Below are 6,469 nucleotides of genomic sequence, written 5' to 3' on the forward strand. Positions count from 1 at the left end.
GTAAAGTATTTCACTCGGGTTCGCCGCTAGTTGCTGTTAGGAAATGACTAATAGGGAAAACCCTAATTCAGGTCGGTCCTAAGTGGGAACGGTCGAAATACTTCCGCTACGTGGCAGACGCGGGAAGTCCTAGATCGCAAACCCTACAACATTCCCTGGGAGTGCCGAGCGGAGCTTTCTAGACATCCTTTCCGATGGACTACTAAGATGTGTCCTGAAGATAACAGGTGGATACGTTACACTCACCTCTCATCACTTAGCAAATAAAAATATTGTACTCCACTACACTCTCTCAAAATCTCAATGTCCCTCAAGACAAAAATGACCCTCAAGATATTGACCAAGAAAACAACCCATCTCATGACTGAAGGCATTCTTCATGACCCTCAAACTCACCACTCAACCACCTTTCCCACTCAACCAATGATTTCTATTTTGGTGATGAAAATCCAACTCTTGTGCATGCAAAGAACTTTGCATGCACAATGAAGGTGTTGTCTCAAGTGCATATGTATCTAAAATTTATTGCATATAGCTACATTATACATCATGCTGTGCTAATGCTCAATGATGGTGCAAAATGAGCTTCAACCCAACCCCTTACATGGAAGTAATTGATATCCCTGAGTGCAATGTATCTACCAATTGCCACATGAAGTGTTCATGAACCCATCATCTCAGTGATGTGCAAGAAGAAATTATATCCGTTTCAAGATACTCAACAGCTACCAACAAACTCTAGCTCCAACTTGTTAAAAAAAACTCCAATCTTGACCAAGGCTATCAAGTTTTCACACTAAAAAATCCAAATAAAATGACAAAAACGATTCCTAATGTAGATAAATACAAAATATACAACTATAAAAAAACAAAACAAACAATCACAAAAACAACTAACCTACAAAAACCTAACTACCTAAAGTTTTTCTAGGGTTTTCAGTTTATGCAAAAGCACTTAATAGTGGGAGCTCAAAGCCATCACGATTGGATGAGTAAACAATCGTGCAAATGGCTCTTGAAGGAGGGAAAATTAAAGTAGGGAGAGAAGGGTGTGTACTCTACCTAGTTTCCTTTTTGTTAGCTATTTGAATAAAGCATGCAGATGTGCGCTTCAAGAAAACTATAAGCTTTTCTCTTAAGTAAGCCTCACCATCATCATCATCTTCTTCCTCGTTCTCATCATCATCATCATCGGCTCCTTCTTCTCCTATGCTTACACATCTCCACTGCATCCGGCACTGTCAACTCTGCCATCACCTCTACCGCCACACCATCTCCATCCTCTTCTTCTACATCAACCTGCATCGTGCACCTCCGCTCTGGTCACCAGCAGCATCCCCGATCTACCAACAACACCACCGTGCACAAGGAACTTTCAATCGATCCCCATATAGGAAAAAAAGAGAATTCCCCATGGAATTCCCTAGTTGAAAATACATATAAGTGGGGAAAGTAAAAACTAGGGAAAATGGGACATTTCCTAGTGAGAATAAGTAGGGAATCACATAAGACCTTTCCTATGTAGGAAATATTTCCTACATAGGAAAATACAGAATTTTCTATGTAGGGAATAATTCCTATATAGGAGATATTTCATATATGGGAAAAATTTTCTAGAGGTGATTCCCTAGGTACTTTCACTAGGAAATCTCTCATTTTTCCTATTTTTTACATTCCCTACTTATATGTACTTTCAACTAGGGAATTCTGTGGAAATTCTCTTTTTTCCTTATCACTTTATCTACTTTTCCCTTCCTCTTAGACATGCTAATATCAAACAAGAAATTGCACAATAAATTTTTAACTAGAAAATTATATAGAGAATGTCATCATTTCTAAGTAAGGATCAATAACATACATCTAATGATCAAAATAGATTAAACAAATTAAGACATCAACATCTACTTCTAGCAACCAAAAGAAAAATGAAAATAATTTTAAAGGAGCATAGAACTAAAAACTAATTAAGCAACATGTGTGTCTTGATTGTTTTATCCCTTAAATCTCCAATATGTTGCAAAGTAATAAATGTTTGTCTACCCTCTTCTCTAAATTTCAACATGGATGGCCGATAGATATCATCATATGATGGTATGCATATCACTCCTACTGATACTCAAGTGATCAAATATCATTAGTTAGTATAACCATTTCAAAAAATGACTCATTATCAACATAAGAAAGCTGGTAATACCTGATTCTTGACTTGAAGAAGTGTTAAGGCAAGCAATCTCAATGTCTTCCTTTCTTGCATTGTCTCTTGTGTCATCTTTAGTAACTTGTTTACCTATATGTACATAGAGTTAACCAAAGCAAAAGAAAGTAATTAGATATTTTGTGTCAATTTGGGTCACCAAAATTGTACAAGTTTTTGATCCTTAAAGTTAGTACCTGCATCTTGACTTGAAGAAAATTATTGCAAGTAACCTCCTAATCTCCCTTTATTACATTACCTCTTTTCCCACCTTTTGTTGTTCTTTAATCTATATTTATATATATACACACAATTACCCAAAGTTTAAAAATATGAATAACTATGAACATTTTAAATTAGACAAAGAGACTAATTAAAGCTAGTTAATCTCAAAATGAATCACCTAATAAAGCAAGATGTAAAATATGTACAAATTTTAATTTTCAAAGTTTAGTAGAAATAAAGACATATACCTGTATCGTGATTTGAAGAGACATTAGGGCCAATGACCTCCTTAGCTTTCATTGTTCCATTATCTCTTGTACCATCATTTGTGATTTTGTTACCTTTATGTACACATAATAAACTAAAGTTTAGAAACATAAGAGACATTTGTAAAACATCCAAACACGCATTTGTAAAACATCAAAACATCAAAACACGCATTTGTAAAACATCAAAACATCAAAACACGCATACCTTTTTTTCCCTGTTCTTTACACCATCTGATAGTAAATTGAGCAGGTGAAAACAAGGAATTCATTGTTCATACTTTTATGGGCTCACCAACTTCTCCTTCTGGTTTGAAGCATCTTACAGACTTCCTGTTGAACAGTGCGCGAGGGAGACGAGGAACGGAGGAAGAGAGAAGAGAAGAGAGACACGAGACACTAGAAGTGGAACCCTAGAAGTGCATCAAGTGAGCACACATTAGCTGCAACATCAGCTCCTTAGCTAGAATAGATAAAACATCAAGTAGAATAAACATAAGCTTGAACAGACGAATCAACTGAAAATAGACAAACAACAACTGGAAACAATGAAACATCAGCTAGAACAACTCAACAGTTGGAATAATAATGAAACATCAGCTGGAACATTTCAACAGCTGGAATAAGAATGAAATGAAATATCATCCCATCAACTCGAAACATTTCTTATAAACAAAGCGTAGAATAATTTCAATGCATTAGCTGTAATATAGATGAAATGATATGAAACGTAGCATGAAGAGCCAAAAATCAGCTGGAAGAAAGAAACATTTAGAATAATCAAATGATGAACAAAATACCGACAATCATCAGCAAGATCTCATTAGTTTTCATGAAACGTAGCATAAAGAGCCAAAAATCAGCTGGAAGAAAGAAACATTTAGAATAATCAAATGATGAACAAAATACTGACAATCATCAGCAAGATCTCATTAGTTTTCTTACTGCTGCTCAGAGCCCAAGCAAACATCTCAGCAATCTGCTTCTGGGACTCTAGGAACATCTTTGTACGCCTGGCCTCCAGATCATCACGAAATCGCTCAGACTCTCTCTGCATCTGCAGTTTCATCTCTTCTAATCTGAGAAAGCGCTCCCCCAAAGTGCGGATCATGGAGACCAATCTGAGAAAGCGCTCCTCCAGAGTACTATCAACTGGGGGTTGTTGATGCTGCAAGCTGGACTTTGAAGAAGTCCTATGGTTGAGAAATCTGTCCATCTTGAAAGCCTTCGCGGCCTCATAGTCTATACTGCGGCTGTGCTTCTTGTGGAGAGATGTGTAAGAAGTATCATGGTCATCTAGAGACCGGTTGTGATACCAGCATTATCACTTATGGGACCATATGCATCTATGGCTAGACATGTGGCAATGGTACAAAGCATTCCAAGAGCTGCAACTGTGATCCCGTACATGGTTGCTAGGGTATGGCTGACATAGATGTCAACAACAATAGCAAATATTGGAACAATTACAGACTTGTAGCCAAGTGCCAAACCAAAGATAACATTGGTACCAGCTCCTGTCCTGCAAGAATCAGCAACATCCTGGACTGGTCTGTATGTATTGCTGGTGAAATACTCTGTAACGTAGCCAATTACCAACCTTGCCCAAAGCCCTACTCCAACGCAAAAAAATAGTTTCCAGTTTTGAACCATCTTTGCACCACCGTTAGGATCATATATGTAAAACGTGGATGGTAGTGCCAGCCAACAAACAAAAGCTGCACCGAATGTCATTAAGATGGTGGATATTAGCAACTATCTCTTCAGTGTAGATTCAATGTCCCTTAGATTTGAGATCTCGAACACATCAGTTGCGAACAAGGTTGTGATGAGGCACACCACAATGCCCATAGAGCTAATGAGTAGAGGGAAGCACATAGTAGTGAAGTCATGATTTGTGCCAAATGATGACATGGAAGCCACAACAAGAGCTGCGCAAGAAGCTTTAGCAAAGGAGCCAAACAAATCTGAACCCATTCCAGCAATATCTCCCACATTATCACCCACATTGTCAGTAATGATCGCTGGATTTCGCGGATCGTCCTCTCGGATATTCCTTTCTACTTTTCCAATAAGATCTGCTCCAACATCCGCAGTTTTGGTATAGATTCCACCTCCAACCCTTTCAAATAGAGCCACAGATGAGCATCCAAGTCCCATAGCCAGTGATGGCCTCAAAAAGGCCCTCCCAATCATCCTTGCAATAAAGCTGGAACAATTTTATAGTGATGTATAAAACTATGAGGGCATTAGCAGCAAGTAAGAAACCCATCACCAAACCTGATTGGAAGGCAATTTTGAATACTTTGCCTATCCCTTTTCTGGCTTCCAAAGTTGTGCGAGCATTCACATATATTGCGATCATCATGCCCAAAAATCCCGACACTATGGACGTCAAAGCTCCCAATATAAATGCAACTGTAGTGAAAATTGCTATAAAGAGAGCTGGGTCACATTCCTGCTTTGGATCATATCTACAAGGCTGGGGCTTAGTACTGAACCCCTTCACAGATCCCAGGAACAAGAAAATGACATAAAAAAATATGCCCATGAAATAAACCAAATACTCATACTCTGTCAGCAAAAACGATGTGGCTCCTATGGATATGGCTTGCTAAATTTCAGCGCACTTCCTAATAGTTGTTGCATCTGATTCCTCATCCAATCTATCCTCCTCATCACAGTTTGATGATCCATTGACGATGTTGTGACTGTGGGTGTCGTTGTTGTCGAGGAAGGTGTAGCCATTGCTGGCAGGCCTAGACTTGTGCTAAAAGACCAAGAGACCGGTTGCGATAGCGATCTGGTGGTGGTTGGTCAGAATCATCTGCATCTTCGTTAGTTAACAAGTTAGTTATACCATCTGTACCAGCAATTATACCCCACAAGTTAGTTAACAAAATACTGCTAAGGCGAAAAGTAAAACCGCTTCAGGAGCTACACTACATTCTTGCAAAGTTAAGATGTTGAATTGGAAAGGTAAGCAAATGCATCATTAATCTCTGCCCATTCCAAGTACATATTCATGTCTCGCTGCATGTCAAATGCCACTATCACTCTCACTGTCTCACTGTCTCACTGTCACTGTCACTGTCACTGTCTCCCTGCATCAGTACCAGACTGCCACTATCTTCTCGCATGTCAAATGCTTGCTGGTTCTCGCCCACAATCAGGAAATCAGTGAAAAAGCAATTTCCCTTCTCGTCATTGTACTCAAAGGCATATGCCATGATGCTTCCTTCTGTTAGCCCTGAGCTTCTGCCAACTTTTATTACCCTCCTCCCCATGATACTGTTGATGTTTGCTTGAAAGTCAATAGTTATAACATCTCCCATCTCACCTACCCCTTTGATAGTAGTTGTGACTTTGGAGACATCAAAACTGTCCCCGAATGGAATGAAAGCACCATCATCTCGCACAAATGTCTCTGCCGCATGAGCAAACATCATCAAGTATCAATATTGTCATATCAAGAAATGGAAACCAGAATTCTTCTTTCAACTCACAGAGAAGTTTATAAAATGGACAATTTAGAATGCCTTAACAGCAGACAACTCAAAAACAAGTAGCAAAGAGGGAAACCTGGATTCACACTTGTAAAAATGCCATACAACCGCTCATCTGTAATAAAAGACGTTGCCCTTTCCACTGCACCCAAATAAACACCAGGTCCAACATTTCGAGGCAGTGGATGGAACATCTTCTGGTTGGGGTAGTCCAAATCAACCACAACATGTCGATTTGTCAAAAACCCAACCTAGCGAGTCCCTGTCCTACTCTGTAC

General features: G+C 39.0%; 1 pseudogene; it reads right to left on the reverse strand.

The window, feature by feature from the left end:
- Positions 1-3,981: 3,981 nt before the first annotated feature.
- On the reverse strand, positions 3,982-6,469 carry LOC148026156 (pyrophosphate-energized vacuolar membrane proton pump 1-like; annotated as a pseudogene).

This window comes from Lygodium microphyllum, chromosome 14, assembly GCF_053477565.2.
Source record: "Lygodium microphyllum isolate KBCC chromosome 14, Lygodium_microphyllum_v1.1.10, whole genome shotgun sequence".
NCBI lineage: Eukaryota > Viridiplantae > Streptophyta > Polypodiopsida > Schizaeales > Lygodiaceae > Lygodium > Lygodium microphyllum.